This window comes from Sapajus apella, unplaced genomic scaffold, assembly GCF_009761245.1.
Source record: "Sapajus apella isolate SASKATOON/1434 unplaced genomic scaffold, GSC_monkey_1.0 scaffold47, whole genome shotgun sequence".
In the NCBI taxonomy this organism is placed as follows: Eukaryota; Metazoa; Chordata; class Mammalia; order Primates; family Cebidae; genus Sapajus; species Sapajus apella.
The window spans coordinates 15,809,226-15,833,762 of record NW_022436987.1 but is presented as its reverse complement, the minus strand read 5'-3'; the positions used below and the strand labels follow the sequence as shown (position 1 = coordinate 15,833,762).

Here is a 24,537-nt window from a genome sequence, read left to right as displayed (position 1 = left end):
AGTCACAATAATCTAATTTCTACCTAGTACTATGCTATATGTTTTCACACCTTAAATAAGGATTTTTAAATGCAGACAACGGTAAGGTGAAGCATTTTAGTTTGAAGAAGAAAACAAACAAGACTAAGATACAGAGGAGTAAAATAGAGCTCATGTAGAGAAAATAAACTAGTGGTTTTTTTTTTTTTGAGAATATCATGTACATAAATGGAATAGACAGAGATAAGTCTAAGAAAAATAGCATGGGAACCAGATCCTAGAGGCTTTCAAATACTAGAGTAAGATCTGGCCTTTGTTGGGCAGAGAAGACTTCGAAGTTTAAATCGTGCACTTCCTGAATTGGGGCTGTATTCTAGAAAGATGAATTTAACAGTATATAGGATGGATTGGAGAGAAAGAACTAAAGGTGCATGTTTTTATGCAGACCTTCATGGGGAAATTGGCATATAATGACACAGTCTCTCTCTGCATCTTTGATTACTATGATTAACTGATAAGAGACTAGTGGGTATTCTGCAGTTGCTGAGAAGAGGATGTAAATATGCTATTTCCATAGAATCACCTTGGTGCTTTTCTAAATTAATCTGTACTTTTAGAGAAAAATATTTTTTGCTATAGTGCAACCCCATCAACAGCATCATAATAGTGTGTATAAAATCCTGTTCACCTGCATGGAGCCGTCTAGGAGTTCAGGATGAAGCCCCAATAAGCGTGTCCTAATTCAGCTGCCTAAACCAAGACTCCCTTTGACTCTGAGTGCCAGGAAAACAAATAACCACCATTGTAAAGAATTCAGCTATAATTTTCAAGGTCCCCAGAGGCAATACAGGTGAAATATTAAGCTACAACAGTTCAAGGTGCTGTTAGGAAGAAAGTGGTGCGTTTTTGTGAGAAAGTATTGCCTGGTGTTTCAGAGTATAGGCTCTAAAGTCAATCAGCCTCAGTTTAAATCTCAGTTCCCCCATCTAGTATCTGTGTGACTTTGAGTAAATTATTTAAATTCTTTAAGGATTATAGCAGTATCTGTCTCATAAGATCATTTGAAAAATAAATGTGATAACCCATGTAAGTCACTGAACACACCATTAGTACTCATATGATTTAATTTATATTTTTTACAAAGATCACTCTGGCTGCATTAGATTAGATGAGTAGAAGGGAGAGATATGGAGAGCAGAAAGGAGGCTATTTAACTAGTTCACAAAACAGATCACAGTGGTTTGAACACGGGTGAAAGTATTTGGATCTGAGATACATTTTCCAGATAAACTAGACAGGAGTTGCTAGATGAAGTCAAGAATGACTGTCATGCTTCTAGCATTCAAATTGGAGGGGCAGTGCTATAATAAGCTGAGATGATGAAGACTGCCAGAGACATATTTAGAGTAGAAAGCAGAAGTTGAGTTAAAGACACACTATTTTATGAGCTGAAATAGTAATTGGGCATTTGGATACAAATTCAAACCTCAAAGAAAAGATATGAGCTGAAAATGTTGATCTGTGATCACCTTTGTTTACAAGGGGGAAAAAAGGAAAACAGAAACCAGGTTTGAAGCCTGGAAAACTTCAGTGTTTTTAGATTAGATAGAACAGGAGCCTGCAAAGATGATTAAGAAAGAGTAACTAGAAAGGTGGCAAGGCAAACAATAGAATGTGTTATCACAGAACAGAGAAGGAGGTGTCTCAAGAAGAGAGCTGGTAACTGACTAAGGTCAAATGCTACTGAGACATCAAATAAGTTGACAGCAGTAATATGTCTCCTGGAGCTGTCAACATATAAATCAGAGAAGAGTGATAATGCTGGGAACGGAATTGGAACAGTTTATGGAGTGGATGTGGATAAAGATTGAAAACAATCTACAGAGTCAATTCTAAGAAATTGGCTTGAAAGGGCATATGGATGGGAGGAGGGTCTCGAGGGGGATGTGGACAAAGAAGGAAATTTTGTAAGATGAAAGATAATAATGAGTGTATGCTAATATAAATAATTAGGAAAGAGGTGAAACTGATGACACAAAAGAAGAGATGACGACCAAAGGTGTGAGGTCCCTGAGAATCTGAAAGTAAGCAGGTTATAGAGCATAGGAAACGGCTGGGCTTTGATGAGCTAAGAGCATCTGTTTCAGGAGGAGACAGAAGCAGCTGGATATTGACATGGTGGAAACAGGAGTCAGATAATGCGTTAGTTCCATCCTGGAGTTTTCTATTTCTCTCAGTGACATATGAAGTAAGGTCATAAACTAGGGGTGCAAGTGACAATAAAAGGAGAATAGGTTGAGAGTTTGAGGACTAAGAGAAAGAAAGAAAGCTTACTAGTGAAACATTAGTTATTGCTAAGTCATGTTTAATTCTCAAGTGAAATTTTGTGATCAAAAATGTAAAATGCAATCAGTCCACCTGACTGCATTCCTCTCTCTGGTAGTGTTCTGCTACCTGTTAACAAATGCAGAGAAGGTGGAAATTGGGTTCATCCAAGGCTGGGATAAGAACAATAAGAAACAGAAGGGTAAGAGCACTGGAAGATATTTTCAAGAAAATGATTATAATGATGGACCATGAAATTTAACCAAAAGCAAAGGAAAGACATGAGAAGATCTAAAAATCATGAAAAAAAGGTTAAAACGACAGATTAAAGGTTTCAATGAGCTGAAATAACTTTCTGCTATGGGAATAGTTGAACAAGGAAAATGGAGGCATAGAATTTTCAGCTTAAAGAATGAAATGTTTGAAGGTTTCAGAAATGTTGTCATTTCTTACGGTGACAAAATCTTGGCCAGGGCCAAAGAAGTAATAAGCATAATAATATTGTTTAACCCGTGAGAAAAGGTGGATTTAAGAAAAGTGGATTTAAGAGGTTCATAATTAGTTCAGCCATTATGGAAGACAGTGTGCTGATTCCTCGAGGATCTAGAAAAAGAAATTCCATATGACCCAGCAATCCCATTACTGGGTATATACCCAAAGGATTATAAATCTTTCTATTGTAAGGACACATGCACATGTATGTTCGTCACGGCACTGTTTACAATAACAAAGACCTGGAATCAACCCAAATGATCCTCAATGATAGACTGGACAAAGAAAATTTGGCACATATACACCATGGAATACTATGCAGCCATGTCCTTTGTAGGGACATGGATGAATCTGAAAACCATCATTCTCAGCAAACTGACACAAAAACAGAAAACCAAACACTGCATGTTCTCACTCATCGGTGGGTGATGAACAATGAGAACACATGGGCACAGGAAGGGAAACGTCACACACTGGGGTACTTGGCAGGTTGGCAGGGGTGGAGGGCCAGGGGAGGGGAGGGACAGAGGCAGGGCAGGGAGGTTAGGGAGGGATAGCACTGGGAGAAATGCCTGATGTAGGCAGTGGGGCAGGGAGACAGCAAACCACCATGGCATTTGTGTACCTATGCAGCAATCCAGCAAGATGTGCACATGTACCCCAGAGCTTAAAGTACAATAAAAAAAAGAGTTCATCAAACAGAGATATCAACATATTGGACAGTCTCACCCAAGTAGATGTTCAAGTAATCAAGAATAATGATAGGAATTGGCATGGAGAGGAATACAGTGAACCAGAAGCTTCATGGATAAAGTAGAATAGTATCAGATGCAGGAACAGAAATAGGGTGGTGTAGTCAGATGGTATAGATCTCGACAAGAAGAGAGATTTTTATAAGAAAGAAAAAATGGTCTAAAACTGTCATTGAAAATCATAAACAGGCCAGGTGCCCTGGCTCATGCCAGTAATCTCAGCGCTTCGGAAGGCCAAGGGTAGGAGAACTGCTTGAGCCCAGGACTTGCAGATCAACCTGGGCAACATAGTAAGATCTCATTTCAACAAAAAATTTTAAAAAATTATTTGGGTGTGGTGGCAAGTGCTCATGATCTCAGCTACTATAGGGCCTAAAGTGAGACGATCACTTGAGCCTGGGAGGTTGAGGCTGCTGAGTGCCATGATGGTGGCACTATACTCCAGCCTAGGTGACAGAACAAAACCCTGTCTCAAAGAAAAGAAAAGAAAGAAAAGGAAAAGAAAAGAAAAGAAATAAAAGGAAACAAAAGAAAAAAAGAAAAGAACAGAAAATCATAATGGACACCTACCTTCATGGACATCAGGTATATGGTATGTCTGACAGCTATCTTTGTCTTAAGGTAAAAATAATGTTTAAGTGTTCAAACATTAGGAGGCAGAATTATATAGCATCTAAGAATGTAGACATTAGAATTAGATAAATTAGGCTTTGATTGTGTTACCAAATGCCGCTGAGCTTTGGTTTCTCATTTTTAAAATGGTAGCAATAACAACGATACCTATTGTTCTGCCAAAAAAAAAAAAGGAAATCGACAAAGCCCAAAAAGAAATAGAAAAAAAAAGGCAATTCATATGAGAGGAAAAAAGACAATTTCTTATATACATAGAGTTCATATAAATCAGTAAGAAATAAATTTAAAAACCTAACAGAAAAAGAGATTGTTAAAAAACACGCTTCACAGAAAAAGAAATACAAGAAACTTTCAGACACGTGAAAAGATGCTCAAGGCTGGGCATGGTGGCTCACGCCTGTAACCCAGCACTTCAAGAGGCTGAGGCAGGAGGATCACTTGAACCCATGAGTTTGAGACCAGCCTGGCCAACATGGTGAAACACTGTCTGTAATCAAAATACAAAAATTAGCCAGCTGTGGTGGCATATGCCTGTGATCACAGCTACTCAAGAGGCTAAGGTGGGAGGATCGATTGAGCCAGGAGGTGGCAGTTGCAGTAAGCTGAGATCGTGCCATTGCACTCCAGCCTGGGCAACAGAGGGAGATCCTGTTTTAAAAAAAAAAAAAAAAAGATGCTCAAAGAAGATCAATTTAAAATAAGGTACCATTTTATCTGTGTGTGTGTGTGTGTGTGTGTGTGTGTGTGTCTGTGTGTGTGTGTGTGTGTAATATATAACAGATTGGTAAAAGTCACATAATCTTATAGTACTTTGTTGTTGAGGAAGTGTACTATCATATGTTGCTATTAAAAATGTAAATTGTTGTACATTCTTTGGAAAGCAAGTTGGGAATATCAAAATTTAAAATGCACATACCTTTGATATATTTAGTAATCCACGTACAAGATTTTTTTTTCTACAGATAAACACATGCATGCACCATGTGCACAAAGAGATAGGTACAAGTTTATTCACTGAAATGTTCTTTTTAGAAGTAAATCTGGCAAAAAACTAAAATATTCACCAATAGTAGTCTGTTTAAATAAATCCTGCCACGGCCACAAAAAGAATACAATATAGACATATAAAAATATAGTATGATTCTATATGTTGCTCACGAAATGATATCCAACATACTAAGTGAAAAAGGAGGTATTTAACAATATATAATACGCCTGTAATTTATAAATAAAAAGGTTTATATGCATAAACATATATGAACATATTTTCCAAATATGCATGCCAGATCATAAAAGGGCATCCAAGAAATAAGAAAAGTAATTCTTTTCTACGAAGGGCTGTTGGTGGTCTGAGATAGGTAAGAGGTAGATGTATTAAAACATTTAATTCAATAATCTCTTTTACAAGTTAAATTTTTATGAGGTGCTGCATTGCTTTTTTTTTTTTTTTTTTTGAAACAGAGTCTTGCTTTGTCTCCCAGGCTGGAGTGCAGTGGCACAATCTTGCCTCACTGCAACCTCCGCCTCCCAGGTTCAAGCAATTCTCCTGCCTCAGCCTCCCAAGTAGCTGGGACTATAGGCACACACCACCATGCTCAGCTAATTTTTGTATTTTTAGTAGAGATGGGGTTTCACCATATTGGTCAGGCTGGTCTTGAACTCCTGACCTCATGATCTGCCACCTTGGCCTCCTAAAGGGCTTGGATTACAGGCATGAGCCACCGTACCTGGCCTTGCATTGCTTTTTTAAAATAAAACCATTATATATCATTGAAATGAAAAAAATAAGACTTAGGTATGTACTCAATTTAAAGGCATAGGAATATAATGACAATTCATTGAGATAATACTTGTAAAGCATTTAACACAGTGCCTAGGACATTTCAAGCCCTTAATCAAAATATTTACTGCCATTATAATTATTACCTTGTTATAATGTAGTAACGAATCAGACATCAGAAGGTTCAAAACCAGGTCATCATTTTATCTACCAATTATCTATTCCCCTCCTCATCCAGAAATCACTTTCAAAAAGTGCCACCCACTCCACTATCTTAGAAACTTTATTATCTTCTACTGTAAGTGGCATTCATAGCACTTTAGTAACTGCCCCTTTCAATTTTCCTTAACTTTATTTCCAATAATTTACCTTCTGCTCTAGTCAGTGCTATAGACTATACTTCCTAGAATGACAAAAGTATACAAAGATATAAATTTATTTCAAAATACAGTTTTGGCTATGTAAAAGCCTGGCATATACTATTGTGTTTATTTTCATATATTTTAGTAATTCTAAATAATTTATTACTCATGTTTTATTTTTTCTTTGAACAATTTATTTAGGAGATTTACTTTGTGTGTATGTGTGTGTGTGCGTGCACACGTGCAGTTTTATTGTAACAAAGCAACTTGTACATTTTTAACATTTAAAACTGAGCATCATATTTCCTTTCCAGTGAAACAAAAAGAAAATTTAAAAAGAAACAGGAACAAAATTACAACAGAGAATGTCAATTCCAAATAAGATCCTACAGATTCTGCTGATTTTGCCATTGAGTGGCAGGGCTCAAGTCATCATTAGGAGAAAATTTATTTTTAAAGTGTCATCTTAAACTGCAAGGATGTCTGTAAAATGTCACAATTAAACATGCCAAAGTAGAAGCCATGTTGTTAAAATGCCCGCTTAACCCACCTGAGCATCTCAAATCCATCCTTTGCTGACCTTCTATAACCCCATTTTTTTAAGTTTTTTTTTTTTTTTTCTTTTTTTAAACAAGAGAAAGTAGACAGATACATGTTGGTAAATGCTAACTGTCCTTATTCACGCAGGGACACAGTATACTCTCTGAGCCCAATATACAGAGAAAGGAGGAAAAAGCTAGAATTCCATGCACTTCTACAAAGGGGCCTACACCCTCCAACTTCCAGCAGAGGGAAGGAAGCAGGTTTTTCTTTTTTCCCACAGAACTTGGTGATGTCGATCCCATACAGTTTTTGTTAAGACAGGAAGGAATAAAAATGAATTTTGAACAGAAAGGGTTAGAAACTCTTTTCCCATTGCATTCTGCTCAAAGTATTTCCCCCCAGAATAAGTTGAGAACCATGGGATAGAGAAAAGAGACCTCAAGAACAGGGTGACTGAGCACAAGAGGGAAAAGAAACATAAACAAAAAAGACTGCAACTTGCTCCCAGGGACTGGAGAAATTTCTTAAAAAGGAAGGTCGGAATCCATCAGTGTTCTATTAGTCATCTCCTTCATCGTTCTGTCCTTCCTCCCCTTCATCATCTTCATTTACACCTTCATCCTCATCCCCTTCTTCATCAATATCTTCTAATCCTTCCTCCTCTTCAACATCATCATCTTCTCGTTCTCCTTCTTCATCATCCATATCCGGAACCAAGTAGTATTGTAATGGGTTTGGCCAAATATCATCTTTGATGACCTCTCCCAACTCATCAGCACCTACATCAGAATGGTCAGTAAACCAGGTAAAGAAACTCTCTGGTTCCTCATGCTGCCTCTTCCTGATGGCTTTATTCTGCATTTGACTTGAACATTTTGCCAAATCCTTTCCAGATTTCCATTTGATTTTGGTGGACTTTGAAGATGGATCACCACTCTCATTCTGATGAAATTCTTTGGAGAGAACTTTATTTTCAAAGCAAGGATTTTCATCAAAATAAAAATCTATTCTGTAACCTGATTTAATATCTTCAAATTCTGTCACTTCAACTCTGGTCAAATAATGCAGTGCCTTTTCGTCCTCCTCCCCAAGCAGTGCAGAGCAGTGCAGACACTTGTGGATGGTTGACAAATGTTGTTACCCAAAAATTTGGGGTCTTGGCAATCAATTCTGACCTATTCTGAAAAATGGTTTGCAGAGTTTGTTACACCTCTGCTCTGCTTTTAGAATATCCTCACTGGCTTGTTCATTAAGTCTATTTCATTTTGTACTTCATCAATGTGTTCAATTGCCTCTTGCTGTTTTTTCTCTCCCTTCTTCAGCAAGCCTGCAGAGGCTGATGCCTCCTCCTGTCCCAGAGCAGGAGATGGTCTTGGTTTCTTCTTTTGAGGCAGGAGTAGAGACTGACGTTTGGGGGCCATGCTGCTGGGGAAGTCCGAGAACCAGAGCAGGAGTCTCCTCGCTAGTCCCAAAGCAGGCAGAACACTCGAGATTTACTTTACCATATGTTTCTGAGTAGTTGTGGTTTCTTGGTTTGTAGAAACTTTTGACATTCTTTCAGAATTTTACTATGCTAGATGTCAAAAAGTATAGCCTGAATAATTCCTGGTTTAGAAACATGACTAGTGTTTTCTATTATCATTGTTGGTAACGTCCCACGAACACCTGAAAAATAGGAATATTCTCTATAGGGTACAAATTTTGAGATATATGTGGTAATTCACCTTTATGAATTATTTAATCCTTATGCTTGTATTTATTTTCCATGTTGCTTGTTACAAACTGAGAATGGTGTATTAAAATCTGCCACTGCAATTCTGTTTCTGCCAATCTTCCTTGCTTGTCTAAGATATTTGCTTTATGTGTTTTCATGTTTTATTAGTGAACACAGATTCATATCTATAATGTCTGTATGATGAACTTTCCCTTTCATCAATATTGTCTATTCACAATTCTTTTAATGCTTTTTGCCTTGAATTCTATTTTTATAGATATTAATATTACATCCCCTACATTCTTTCTGTTCAGAATTGCTTTATAATTTGCCAAATTCTGGGATTTTTTTTTCTTTTTTTTTTTTTTTTTAGTTATTAGTCTTATAATTTAATGTTGATTTTAAAAATACAAATGCATAGTTTTTGCTTTATAAGTAGGAAGCTAAACCATTTATATTTAATTATACCATATAGTTAATATTTTGTATTTAATATTTGACATTCTATATTATAGGCTGCCCTGCCATTTTAAAAATATCTAAATGTTTTATGAAGAGGACTATGATTAATTTGCTTGTACCTGATGTGGTGATTTGGAAAACTAATGTATCTTTAATTCTATTAGAATTCACTTTTAAGATTTCCAACACCTTAATCTTATCTTCTTCCCCATGCTCTCTCATACATTTTATACATATGAGATAATATACACATACACACATACACATGCAGTACGTATGTATACATGTGTGTATATCTGTGTATGTTTCTATGTGAAGATATAGAGACATATCGGTGGTTGTAGAGCAATATATCACCTTAGACTTACATGTGAAATAGGAAACTTCATATGTATTCATTTTCCTTTGTGATTGTACCACAACCCCCTATTTCCTATGGGACATTTTTCTCTTTAGATTTATATTTTCTTTTTAATATGTTCTGCCTTAGCAGTTAATTTATTTAAAACAATTATTTTAGCTCTCTTCTATAAGCAACTGGCTTTGATATTCTTTTCTGTGTCTTTAACGAAGCACTTATTCTTGGGGTCATTATTTTAAATTACCCCCTGGTATGTGAAGTGCCTTATTCAGTGTGTTTTTTGAACTCTTAAACTTTCTATTATCATCATATAGAAAGAAAAATTTGGCTGGAATTATTCATTGAATCACATAATTTTCTCCACCAAAATGTAGTAGCATTTATCTTTTATCTTTTGGTTTCTTTTGCAGAGAAAAGCTTTGGGACGTACCAGATTTTTGTTTCTTTGAGGCTATACTTTTCATTCTTATTTCCTCCTCTATAGAATTTTGTATACTTGAAAACAATTGTTTACCTTTGAAAACATCATCAGGATGTACTTAGGTGTAACACTCTATTATTGTTAGCCAAAGTCTGTGTTCTACAGATGAATGTATGTTTCAGCTTTATAACCTATTATTATATAATTTACTAATCTATATTATTTTGGTATGTCTCATTTGAGAAGCACTGCTGTGGCTGTATCTTATCTGCTACCTTCAGACTCATCTTTTTTTGTCTTTCCCTATGCTTTCAAAGACAACTTCTTAATTTTGAATTATCTACCATTAGTTATATTTGTAATGTGTTATTTATTTATATTACAGTACGGGAATTTTAATTCTGCTCTTTTTTTATTTTCACCCAAGACAGAGTCTCACCCTGTTGCCCAGGCTGGAACACGGTGATGTGATCTCAGCTCACTGCAACCTCTGCCTCTCAGGTTCAAGCGATTCCTGTGTTTCAGCCTCCCAAGTAGCTGGGATTACAGGCACATGCCACCATGCCAGGGTAATTTTTGTATTTTTAGTAGAGACAGGGTTTCACCATGTTGGCCAGGCTGGTCTCGAATTCCTGACCTCAAGAGATCCACCTGCCTCAGCCTCCCAAAGTGCTGTGATTACAGGCATGAACCACTGTTCCTGGCCCTAATTCTGCTCTTGAATTTTCAATATTCTTGTAGTGGTTTCTTCCTCTCAGTCAAGATGACTATCATCTCAGATTATTGACTTTTTATGGCTTATTGGCTTTTTATAGCATTCTGATATCTTCTTGTGATCATATATCTTTATTTCCTATCATAATGAGATAGCATCTAAATTGCCTTTTGTTTCCTGTAAAGCATCATTTACAAGAGTATGTATTTCCTCTATGTCTTTAGAATAATATTGTCATGTTACTCAGGTGAATTTTTAAATTATCCCATTTATTTTCCTTTTTATGCATCTTTAAAGGAACAGAGAACAACTAGTGATTACTGGGTGCTATTATTTGCCCTTTCCATATTTAAAATTGGAAGGCGGATTGACAAGTCTCTTAGTTCATTGTGTTGCTCTAAAGAAAAATTCTGAGACTGGGTAATTTATAAAGAAAAGGGGTTTATTTGGCTCATGGTTCTGCAAGCTATACAGAAGCATAGGCTAGCATCTGCAACTGGTGAGGACCTCAGACCGCTCCCACTCATGGCAGACAGGGAAGGCAGTCAGCATGTACAGACATCACACAGTTAAGAGAGAGAGAAGCAAGCAGAGAGAGAAAAAGACAGGGAGGTGTCAGGCTCTTTCTAACAACCCGCTCTCATGAAAACTAATAAAGCAAGAACTCCCTCATTACCAAGAGGACAGCACCAAGACATTCATCTGATTATGCCCTACCTCCAACACTGGGGATCAAATTTCAACATAAGATTTCAGGGCACAAGCATTCAAATTATAGCAACATGAATAAACCTTTGCCCAGTCATCAAATACAGCTCTGCTGGCCAGTGATAGTGTCTTTTCTAATCTCCACTATCTGGTTCTGTGACTCTAAGAAGGATTTTTGTCCTAGGAAACTGAGAGAGTTTGAAGTCCTTCTTTAACCAATTTAACCTACGAAAAGTCCTAATTCCAAACACATGTACTATTTCCAGGTCACTTTCTCCATCAGCCCTGCCTCCACAACTGTGTGTGACGTAATCACAGATCTCAACGATGTCCCAAACCTTGTTTACAGTTACAATCTCTAGTAGGCAAAAGGGCCAATGAAGAGCATCTGAGGGGAAAATCTGACTCCCTCCACCTTAGCATGTGATATCCGTGTTACACAGGGTCAGCCCCATATCTGGTTGATGTGGAATTTCACCCATGCTAAACACTAATGGGTTGGCTTGAGCCTGCTTCCAATCCTTTTCTATTAGCTGTGCCAATCTCATACAGAGAATAAAAGATCATTTCAACAGCTGTGGTTCTCAATCCAACTCATAAGCATTAGTGTCAATAAAACTTCCCCCAGACTCTGGAAAACTGTTTAGTCATCCTTAGTTAACAGTTAAAGAGTCCAGTTATGTATGTGTTTATAAGAATTTGCTCAGAATCAATAAAATTCCAAGAGATACATAATGAGAGGTTCTAATAGATTCCAACAATTATTCCTATTGTTCTAGGACCGGGATTATCTCCTGACCATGCTTAATAATGATACTTCTCAACTCTGTACCCCATGAGCCATTACAGAAAAAATAAAAGATAAGGAGAAAATTGCTGGAAATTTACATTCTTATGAATTCAAGAGTGAAGCGAGTTGAAAACACTGTAGAGCTGAGGGCTTGTCCAAGACTGATCTTAGGCTAGGTATGCTGGCTCACGCCTGTAATCCCAGATGTTTGGGAGATTAGGTGGGAGGATCACTTGAGCACAGGTGTTTGAGATAAGCCTGAGCAAACATAATGGAATGCCATCTCTACAAAATAAAAATAAATAAATAAAAATTTTCCAGGCAGAGTTGGGAGAATCACTTGAGCCCAGGAGATCAAGGCGGTAGTAAGCCATCACTGTACCACTGCACTCCGGCTGGGTGACAGACTAAGACTCTGTCTCAAAAAACAAAAAAGCAAAGACTGATCTGAGAATGAGCCACTCATGGTTAACTCAAGCCTGAAGCTCCTGCCTCTTGCTGGTGATATGATAGTAAAAACAGGCATGTGTAAACAAAGAGCATTCAGAGGAGAGCAATACATGTACTTGTTATCAATCCACCTTTAAGGAAGATATATGGAGGTATGAGGAAGGACCTGTGCAACAGGCAATGGATAGATCACAACATAGATTGTTTTTAATTGCAGATTTAAAAGGTACTAGGTTCCAGTATTCAGGAGTTCCTTGGGTATAGTATACCTATTGCTGCTCCTTCCTACCAAATTTGTCATGTTGAATTTAATAAATAACCTGAAAGTCTAAATATTTTATACCTCAAGCCATCTCCCTAATCACTGTATAAAAATGAGCCCTACATAGGAAAGAGGGACGTAAGCCCACAGGTGTCACTATCCATCCAGTCGGTAAAGGAAACTGACATAATCCTAGACTATTGAATTCGTTCTCTGCCCATGCAAAATTAATTTTTAAAACCTGTTAATTCAACCTCAGAGAATTCTCTGAATTTCTCCCTACATCTTAGCCTCACACATCCATACATACATCATTCACTGACCCTACCGAAAATCAGATCTCTTTGTTTCCCAATGGGAGTATAAAATAGGCTCCTGCTAGTCTTTCTCCAGGTGTTCTCAAGCTTGGCTGCATGTCAGAATCATCTGGAAAGCTTTTTCCAAAAAGTTGCTGTATGGCTGAACTTTGTGTTAGATAAATTATATATCAGTAAGTCTGCTTTTAAAACACACACACACACACACACACCAGTAAATTCCACCTAAGACTAATTAAATTAGTATCTCTGGAGGACTGACCCTAGCATTACAATTTTTAAAAAAATTCACAAATAGGCCAGGTGCGGTGGCTCACACCTGTAATCCCAGCACTTTCGGAGGCTGAGGCGTGTGGATCACAAGGTCAGGAGTTCAAGACCAGCCTGGCCAAGATGTTGAAACCCCATCTCTACTAAAAATACAAAAATTAGCTGGGTGAGGTGGCATGTGCCTATAATCCCAGCTACTCAGGAGGCTAAGGCAAGAGAATCACTTGAACCTGGGAGGTGGAGGTTGCAGTGAGCAGAGATCGCATCATTGCACTCTAGCCTGGGTGACAGAGTGAGATTCTGTCTAAAAAAAAAATTCACAAATAATACTAATGAACAGTTAGAGTTAAGAATCACTACTCTAGTCTCATACATCAGCAGCTTCCAAACCTGGATTACCAGAATTGCCTGTGGAGAGTTTTGAAATATAGAAACATATATAATTGTATTATATTGTACATAATACAATTTCTACAACCTCCTCACACCACAGACCCCAACTTCTGATTCATTAGATCTGAAATACTCTTAAAAATTATTAATTAAATTTAACAAATGCCACCTAGATGATTCTGCTGATAATCAGCTGGGTACCGCTGCATTATAACAGGCTGTCCACCTAAGAATGCTGCTGCTTCTCAAATGTTAAAGTGCATACAAATGACCCAGGAGTCTTGTTAATATGCAGAATCTGATTCAGTAGGTCTGGGAGGGTCCACAGATTATGTATTTCTAATAGAATCCCAGTTTATGCTGATGTTACTGGTCCCAGAACCACACCTTGAATTGCAAGAACTTTATTCTCTTAGAAATGTAATTTGACACAAAAACTTATCCTCAACTAATAAGCCTTAAAGACTGCCTTTTCCAGCCTTCCTCTAGTTCTCCAGTATGTAATTTCATTTTTTTAAACTCCTGACTACTTTATCTTCAACACCTGTTGGAAGGAGGTAGTTTCCCTATATGCTTTAGCTTAGACCTTTTTTTTTCCTTTGCCTAAAAAAGGCCTCTTTAAAATTACCTCCACTCTCTCTGTATATTTCTAAACGGGTAATTGAAAAAAATGATTCATTTTCTATTTATAGCACTCAAATTAATTGGTTGAATCTAGCAACAGAAGTAATGTTTAGATATATATTACTAAAATGTAAAGTAATGAAACAACTCAACTACTTTTAATGTTTTCATTTTACTTCCTTCAAATCTCATTGCAAATGCTACTTCCTCCAGGAAGCCTTCCCTAACTGTGCTTGTTAATAACAACATTTGGTTCTGTGAGCTTGTATTACCTTCAGAACCACCAAGTGGTCTTTGATTACATACAGCTATGATTCCATACATGGGCTTTAAGCATCAAGGTCTTGCCCTACCCATGAAAACTTGCAGATTCAAAGGGCTGGCATTTCCTTGGCTCAACTTGAAAATCAACTAATTCACTAGATCAGCTGTACTTGCTGACATACATGTATAACTAACCATAGATTCCCAAAATTGTCAGACCGCAGTGGACTCAAAATTGGTGTATATCTGTATTTTTCCTTCTTCCATTCAGCAAACTGACCCAAGCCATCCTGGAATGTGTACCCTCTGATTTTTTCTTTAAAATCTCCAGGAACTAAGACTCTGGATGAATCCTAAGTAATCTACTCAAAGAAGAGCCACAATGGTTACTAAATATTATGAAAGAAATGCTAGAGCTGATGAAAGCTTGTCATCTGTTTCCAAGGTGATGATATCAAACAGACCCAACATAATTTCCAGGCTTTAAGAAGCCCTATTCCAAGACATCTTCTGCTAAATTGACAACGAGACACCTACAATGTCAGCAACTGAGAAAAAAAGGAAGGAGGTTGTCTAGAAGGTGAAGGTTCAGGGAGTTTGGTATTATACATGATGAAGGAAGAAAGAGCAAGCTAGATTAAAAGGTCAGGGACACATTTCTGGGTGTTGTGTATTCAAGCAGGAAGTAGAACACATGTTAATGAAATGTGGGCTACAGCTGTATTGCTGACTAAAATGTACACATATGGCTAATGGCACATATTCTAAATAATCAACAGAAAAAGAAATGTTTTGCTTCTAAGACAACAAAATTAGGGCATGTTATTCCTTACTGATATTGCCTGAGGCAGCCAAGTCTCATTATAGCTTTGAAGCATACGTTCTTCACTCCTTTTTCAGTTCCTCTTTACTGATTTCTCTGGCATGAACAGTAGTTTTGTTTCTCCGTATAAATCTCTGCCAAGCTTTATATGCTGGGTTTTGTTACAACTTAACCACCTATCTTTAGTCTGTCATTTTTTATTTCTCCCATCCCTATAAAGAATTGTTACTGTGCTATGTTCCTCATAGAAAATGCCAAGAACTTGCAGTATGAAGAATGCTCTTATACAATGAACTATTGATGTTTAAAATGAAAATAGAATTCAAGTCAAAGGTCTGCAGCTGGGGAGAAAAAACAACTTACCTGAGAATTATAAATAAAACCCAGAGATCACCTTATAAAGGACAATAATAGTAAGAGAACTGTGTTGCGTGTAGCTTCAATATTTCAACTTGGATTGTTCTTTCCTTCAAATAATAAGAGAGTAATTTATAAGCACTCCGCAATTCTATTTCAGGCCATTGCACTTGTGCTTAATAATACCCACACTTACTGCTCTGATTATTGTATGCCATTTGGCTATTAGCAACATAAGCTACCCAAAATTTCATCTGCCACATTCGAAACTCAAATGGCTTGCACAACAAAGCTAAACAAGTTATTAGACCAAGTCTTGATAAATATATGTTAGTTGCTAGTTTAAATTTATTCTCTTCTGCATTGGTGACAAGGCAAAGTAATCCCCATGATAATGAGAAGATTGCAGCTTCCAAATTTTTGTTTCTCATGGGCATCTGCTATCAAATTGGGCAGCATAATGAAAACCTCTGATCATTTTTGTGAGACAAAGTGAGCCATCAGAGATAAAGGAAACCCTATGCAGACATCAGACACCAAGCCAGAAGAAAGGTAAATATATTCACTCAAAGACACTCATTATTTAAGAGAAGGAAATAGAAATGCTTCCTGGATTGACCATCTCATTAAGTCACCCATTCAGCAAAAAGGACTCAAAGAACTTTCCATCTTCTTCCCTCTCAGAACCCAGCTTTGATTCCTGATATCTACATCCATGAAACACCTACTGCTTCCAGGAGTCACTCAACAGTCTGGAAACATGGTTTGAAAGAGAGGGAGATTGGAAGTCCAGTTATCCTCAAGCTTTAGCCTTATGAAGTAAGAGATGGCCAGAGACTGACTTGTCCAAAGTTATACTGATATGAAATGGTCATTGGATGTTAGGAGGCTGCCTCACTCTTCCTTCCAGCTGCAAAATATTCTTTCTAGTTTTTCAAAATATATTTCAAAAGATGTAGTAACTTAATGCTAATTATACAACAACTCTCATTATTATTATTGCCATCCTTACTATTCATTGAGAGGACAATATGTGCTAGGCATGTTGCTAACTGCTTAAGATGCATTATCCATTAATTCACTTAAGTAATATTTACTGAGTGTATGTTATGGGCACTGGAGTTATTGCAATGTTCAAACCAGAGGTGATCACTTCTCCAAAGATAATATGCAATTCTGGCTTATTAATTTATTTATCGTCACAACAAACTCACTAGAGAGGTACCATTATTTATATTTTGCAAATGATAAAACTGAGGCCCCACATTTGCCTAAGATTACACAGTGAAACGGGCAGGACTTAAAACCAAGTCACCCTGCAAAACCACACTCTTAACCTCATAGCTATGCTGCTGTTCTGAGATCTGAGGCAAACCTAGACTATATGAAACAGGAGGTCAAAAAACAAAAGTTAGCCCTTAAAATGTTTGGTGTCAGCCAGGAGCAGTGGCTCAGGCCTATAACCCCAGCACTTTGGGAGGCTGAGGCGGGCAGATCATAGGGTCAGGAGTTTGCGACCAGCCTGACCAACATGGTGAAACCCTGTCTCTACTAAAAATACAAAAAATAGCCAGGTGTGGTAGTGCATACCTGTAATCCCAGCTACTCAGGAAGCTGAGGCAGAATTGCTTGAAGCCAGGAGGTGGAAGTTGCAGTGATCCAAGATTGTACCACTGCATTACAGCTGGGGTGATCAAAAAAAAAAAAAAAAAAAAAGCTTGCTGTCTTTCCAATGGGAGACATGTTTGTCAGTGTTTAAGTAAGCATAACAAGTAGAGCTCCCTGTTGTCAGAATAAGGGAGAGAAAAAATACTTTTCTGATATTTTCCATCTGGCAAGAGGGATAGTTGACCTGGCTAAGGTCACTCCTACTTAAAGATGGTTTTTAAGACATCTTTAGGTTCATATCTTGGACAATGATTCTCAGATTTTATGAGATGCTAACTTGAATGTCATTGGGTGCTCCACAACTCATCATGAACTACTGAAATGTTATACTCAAATAATATTGTGCTGAATTGTATATGTTCAGGCCATACCAGACTCTGGAAAAGGCAAGAAATAGCAGGTGCCAAAATTAAGAAAAAGCATGGAAGCAAACCTAGAAAATAATAAGCACATTCTGTGTATTAAATGTACTCTTCTGCAAACTAGGAAAAAAATGTTGTTCAATTTTAGTAGCAGAATCCTCATGGAGCCCCCAGACCAGCAATAATAGACTCACTGCTCTTGAATCAGCCCTATTGTCTGACTTTCTAATTCCTTTTGTCTCTAACTTTAGTCTCTGAGAAGCCAAACTTACAACACCATTTGGAGAGTATAAAAACTTTAAAGTTTATCCAGGATCCTCAGACACCAAATCTACCAATTTCAAAACCTTCATTTCTTTATAAGAGCAGTTCAACTTCTGAAATTTTCTATCTCTATTAAATAAGAAAACCTCCACAGAGAAAATATATGTATAGATATTAGTGTACATCCAGCTGCCCTTGAGTTTTCTTCTCATTTAATTCAGTACAATGCTCCATATTGAAATCACTGTCAGCATATGTTTGGCATCAGACTACTTCAAAAAAAAACAGTGTTGGAGTGACTCAGTAAGTAGGTTAGTTGAGGTGTGAAACGAGCAAACCTGTCACTTCAGGCAGGGAAGCTATTTTGTCTCTATGATATACCTTAGCCCAAGGTTCCTGATAGCATCATTATTATCTATGAGTGTCTATCTATTTGAAAGAAGGGAAGAAATGAAGATAAGGATTTATAGGGCACTTACTGTGTGTCGGGCATCGTGCCCACATACTTCAACTTTTTTAAAGCTTAAAGAGGCTCAGAACGGTTACATGGCTTTCAAAAACAGGGTCACATAGACAGCAAGTGGTGAAATTGAGAAGGGAGCCTGACCTCCTGCCTGAAAAATTCATATTTTTTAGGGTACACTTCTGGCCCTTAATAAATGATTCCCACCCTACAGTATCACAATCATTTTAGTCAAGAAAGATACTAAAATTCTACAAATGATACTTCAAATAAAGAAGCAAGTTATTTTTTAAAATATGTATGCCACACAATGCTTTGTATGGAAGAGAAGCTTTAATTAGATAACATCAGGTCAAACAACTTCACAAAAGGGTGGGACTTACTGAAGTAAATGCATAGATTTTACTTCCCACGTTGCTCCCCTTCCCTTCCCCCTCCCACCAGAGTGCCAGTCCCTCCATTAAGACACATGCTGGCCAGCAGTAATATCCAAAGACTCCACTTGTTGATGTCTTTAAGTGGTGTTGACAACCTATAAAAGCTCTCACTGCAAATGGATGATACTGTGTTTAACAGTTTTCCATGCAATAAACCATTCAAAAGAGTTGAAGAACAAACACATCTGTTTTCTTTCTTTTTAAAAATTATTTCTAACTTTTAAGCTCAGGGGTACATGTGCAGAATGTGCAGGTTTGTTACAAAGGTAAATGTGTGTCATGATAGTCTGCTGCACAGATCATCCCATCACGTAGTATTAAGCCCAGCATCCATTAGCTGTTCTTCTTGTGTCCAAATTCTAAGGCCTTCTGTTCTTGCCAAGTGGACACAGACATTCACTACTTTCAAATCCAAATTGCAAGAGCCAAATGGAGCATTTCCACAAGAAAAAATTCTGAATGAAAAGCAGTGTCTGGCTGTGTTCTGTAGAATTTCGGTCCAAACAAATGTGTACATTTATGTATATACACGTGTTTAGGGCTAATCCAGTCCCTTTGCCACCGCCTTAATTTAGGGACTTCCTAGGCCCCAAAGCCTCATTTATTTAATAAATATTAAGCACTTTCCAAGGTCCTGAAGATTTCCTTCAGGCAAACTTAAGGTATTCAAAAAGTAGTTCTGCTCAATTAATTCAGCCCCAAGTATTTATTCAATGCACCTCTAGCTATACTGCATAGCTATTGAAGGCACTTGGGTTCCTGAATCTAATCGTCAATAGCAGACAATCTGCATTATCAGTGGACTGGCCTTTTTTCTCAACAGCCACACCACACTGGCTGTGCCCATTTATCTCTGCATACAAATGTGTTTTCAAGTATTATGTGTGTTTCTGTGTGTATACGTGTGTTGAAGGGCAAAGAGAAGTGAGAAGAGAATAAGAGTCAGACCAATATAGCAAGTTCCTATTCAATGTCTACATTTATTCTAGGCCATTCAGTGGATTCTAATCCTTATAGAATTATGTGTTATTTATCTAATGAAGCAGAAAGAGCAGACTTGACTCAGATGGTCATACTTTAAATTCTGACTCTATTATTTATTAACTTGATGGTCTTGGGCAAATTAGTTAAGCCTTTTATGTTTATGTCTAAAATGGAGAGAATATTTGTTGTGATGATTAAATGAGGTAATATATGTAAAAGACATAAAACTAAACATATCACATGGTACATACACCAGAAATGTTAGCCATCATTTATAACAATAGGGCCCTTCTTGCACAAAGACTTTCATTCATCCTGGCACAGAGTCTAGGATACACCCAAAGGCCACCAGATACCAGAATGAATACACCTCCACCTATGAGAAAAATTTACTTAAAACAAGAAAAGTGACAAATCTGTTAAAGAATACAGTTCTAGAATAGAGTTCTTCTTTTCCTTTTCTTTTTTTTTTTTTTTTTTTTTTTTTGAAATGGAGTCTTGCTTTGTTGCCCAGGCTGAAGTATAGGGTGGTCTAGAACTCCTGACCTCAAGTGATCCACCCACCTTGGCCTCCCAAAGTGTTGGGATTATAGGCATGAGCTACCATGCCCTGCCTAGAATAGAGTTCTAAACAAAGTGACAAATCTGTTAAAGAACATAGATTATACTGTTAGAAATATATCTTATTCATGGTATATACTAAGCTAATGCTCTCCAAAGGATTTTGCAATTCACCTGCAATTAGTTTCCAGACTCCTTTGTTAACATATTTTTTTCTCCAAGGAAAGAGAACTTCATCTCCATAAAATTTCTTCGTCAATTTTTCCTTTGGTCAAAAACATTTCTGAATATGTTCCTCTGAGCACTGTGAGCTGTCTTTCTCCCAATATACAGAAGGTCTCAGAAGAGCAAGCCTTACTCCAATTAGAGACAGTGTTACATCCCAGACTGAGCAGTGAGATTTTTGAACATTACTTTAAAATGCAAGACTTTAAAAAATATCATTTTTGCAAAATTAGAAGGTTTTAACTCTCCCAGGCAGTCAGAATCTAGGACATCTGACTTAATGTGCTGTCCAGAAATTTCTCCTAATGATTTCCTTTTCTTGTACTTGTTAGGAACTCTTATGTTTAAAAGTTACAACTTCACCACAAATTCCCCTTTCAGATTTGAAAGCCAACCAACAAAAATGAAACAATAAAAATAATAATAATAAATATATTTTTATGAAGCTAATTCCTTACTGTTGAAGGGAGGAAAGGTAAACGGAAATAGCATTATATTAAGGAACTGTTATGTGTCAGATGGTCTCACTTGCTGTCTCATTCACGCCTTAATAAAAGGTAACTCCAAGAGGGTAGGAGCTCTATCTATCTATCTATCTATCTGAGATACAGTCTCGCTTGTCGCTCAAGCTGAAATGCAGTGGCGCAATCTTGGCTCACTACAACCTCTGCCTCCTGGGTTCAAGCGTCCCTTCTGCCCCAGCCTCCCAAGTAGCTGGGATTACAAGCATGCACCATCACATCCAGCTAATTTTTATAGTTTTAGTAGAGATCTGGCTTCACCATGTTACTGAGCAGACTGGTTTCTAATTTCTGACCTCAATTGTTCTGCCCTCCTCAGCCTCCTACAGTGCTAGGATTGAAGTCATGAGCCACCACGCTGGGCCAGGAAATGTTTTATTTAGTGTTATTATACTCGGTGCCTAGAACACTTCCTGTAAGATAGGCATTCTAATAAATATACATTGAATGAATGTTAACAACCTTTATTTTACAGATTAGTGAGCTGAAGAACACAGAGAGACATAAATTAACTTGCCCAACGTACCCAGAGAAAGGAAGAACTTGTGGATTGAAAAGTCTAAATTAGCTAGCCCATATTTTTTATTATTTCCTTTTGTACTTTTTATGTTATATTTAAAACAAAACAAAAACAAAGGCCAAAAAATCATCCCGCTACCAACTCCACTAATACAGTAAGAGAAAAAAGTAAAATACTTATTATAGGTGTGATATTGTGCCAGAATTGCTAGCCTTTGCTTTAGTTATTTAGTAATAACTAAAATAAGCAGCCCAGGATAACTAAGATCTGTGTGTAAACAAATGCTTATCTTGACTTCTGTAAACCACTGAAGTAACAAACAGAATGACAAAAGTCCCCTGGCCCTTGGAATGTCCGGAGACGCCCCCCCCCAACCCCCAGCCCTCGTCTCCACCCAGGAAGTGAATTACAGAATCCCCTAACCCTTGGAATGTCCAAAACCTTTTCATCCCCATCCCTGCTCCTCACCCCCACTCCCAAGGTGGTTTTTCGGGTATAAAAAGTCTTGGCACCCTCCTTTTGACGCCACAGGTTGGAGAGACGTGAGTCCTCTGTGGTCGCCAGCATAATAAATGACCCTGCAATCTGGCATACTTTTGTCTTGGTGCTAACTTTCTACGCTCGGTCCAATACAACATAGGCAACTATCCATGTAAAATGTGAGATGATCATGTGAGGAATGCAATGTCAGTGCTGACTGTTAAGATTTTCTATCACAGCAATGAGAGCAGAGTACTAAGAGAATGGGAAGACACAAAGTCTTTGTGAAAAGATTGGCAGCTTGAAGTAAGGTAAAGAGGAAAAAGGTGTCATGATTCATCACTCAAATATCCATCTGAAAAGCCTTTTGTTTCATTACTAGCAAGGACTCCAAAGCAAATGGGCACAAAAGAACAATCAAATTTGATGGACCGAATTCATTTAAAAGCGAAACTAAGAATACCACTCAGGAATAGGCTACAAATCAGATAAATTGTAATATTCAAAATTACAACTGAATTAGGAACATGTAGGGTAGACAGGAGTGACTTCTCCTACAAAGGAACAAGTATTTATATATGGTCCTAGCAAATTCATTCTGAAAAACAAGGGGAAAATATTTTATCTGTAAAAATTCTAGTTCGATTTTTCTTAACTATTTTCTCTTTCTTTTACAGCATATACCATATCAGAACATTTAATCACAAAAGCACTTATTCAACTGAATGTGGAACAGACATTTCTTTGCAGATTCATTGCAAAATCTTTTGCCATTTTATAGTAACTGAAAGTGAATTCAGAGTTAAAAGGAGCAGTGTCCCATTCAAATTATTTACTCCACAGTTAACATCTAGTCCTGTATAATATAGCTAGGACTAGATTTCTCTTTGAATTCAACGCATGCAATCCAATGCCAGGTTATCAGGAAAATAAAGAGAGAATCCATTATCAAGGGTGGTAAAAACAAAATCAATGTTTTCTGTCTTTTTTTCAGCCTCTTAATAATTCTATAGACATCCTCGTTGAATCAGGGTGGAAAATACTGCCACAGTGACATGAACAGACCATATTATAGCAAATTGAGTCAAGGACTAAAATTATCCACTCATTCTAGCAAGTTCAAGATCAGCAGTACAAGAAACAGAAGGTGACTTCTGAAAAATAAATGTAGAAATTATATAACAAACCCTAGGACATGGTAAATACTTGGATTTCTCTAAAATCCTGCCTTTATGAAGCAAGTGAAAACCAGATCCTTTTAAAGGTCCCTCTCAGGTAACACAGCTTTCTAACTGTTCTCCTGGTATCCAGAGTCATTTAATCCATTAGGCTTATGAGCCTATAAGCTTTTTAGGAGCCTATAAAAACCTTAGAGACCTGTATAAAAGAAAGCATGTGCTCAAAAATATAAAAAGAAAACAACATAATCAGACATAATCAATATGTGTTGATTTCTCTACAAAATGCACCATTAAATCATTAAATTCCACATTGTTAAAAATCACAAATGGTAAAAAAAATATTTATATCTGAAATCAACTTATAGGTCAGATTTTCTCACTTATCTTAAGTATGCATAATGATTGCTGGAGGAATCAAGGTCATTTGTGAATTTAATGGGTAGCCCAGGCCAAATAATTTCAAAAGCAAAATTATTAAACTGCTTTAAAAATTTTATAGCAAAATTGCTATTTAATAGGAGATGTGGGTGCATTTTAATGTTTAATATGAAATGGGATGGGTCCTCTAACGTAAGAGCACTTAACACCTACAAGGAGTTGAAAAGCTACCTCTCTGCTCCCCACTCTCCAGTTTTCCCCAGTTTCCCATCCTTCCTCCATAGACCCTCCAGAGTGACTTTTATAACATACTAATATAATCAGGCCACTCAGCTTACACTCTTGAGTGGCTTTTCATCACTCATAGGATAAAATCTGAACTTCTTACCACAGCCTAGAAGACACTCAATGCCCAGTCTTACCTTAGACTACTCAATCCCTCACTTCAATTTCGGAGGAAATCCTACTGGCTCTAGCTTCAATACATATCCAGAACCTGACCAATTCTCACCCCTCCTCTCTTAACACCCTGTTCTGAGCTACCATCACCTCCTACCTAGAAAATGACAAAGTCAGTTTCCCTTCTATTCTTGTTATAGTCCATTTTTACCACAGCAGCCTGTGTAAATTTATTAAAGAGGAAGTTAGTGTCATTCTCCAAACAGAAGAGTTCACTCAGAAAAAAATCCAAACAGG

The 24,537-nt window shown here is 37.3% G+C and overlaps 1 protein-coding gene and 1 pseudogene across 2 annotated transcripts in view; both read right to left on the bottom strand.

Annotated features, from left to right (window-relative positions):
* The window catches only part of NELL1 (neural EGFL like 1), an 874,275-nt gene that overhangs the window by 475,465 nt on the left and 374,273 nt on the right, over positions 1 to 24,537 (bottom strand). The gene's annotated exons all lie outside the window — the stretch shown is intronic.
* Positions 6,945 to 8,918, bottom strand: LOC116525226 (annotated as a pseudogene).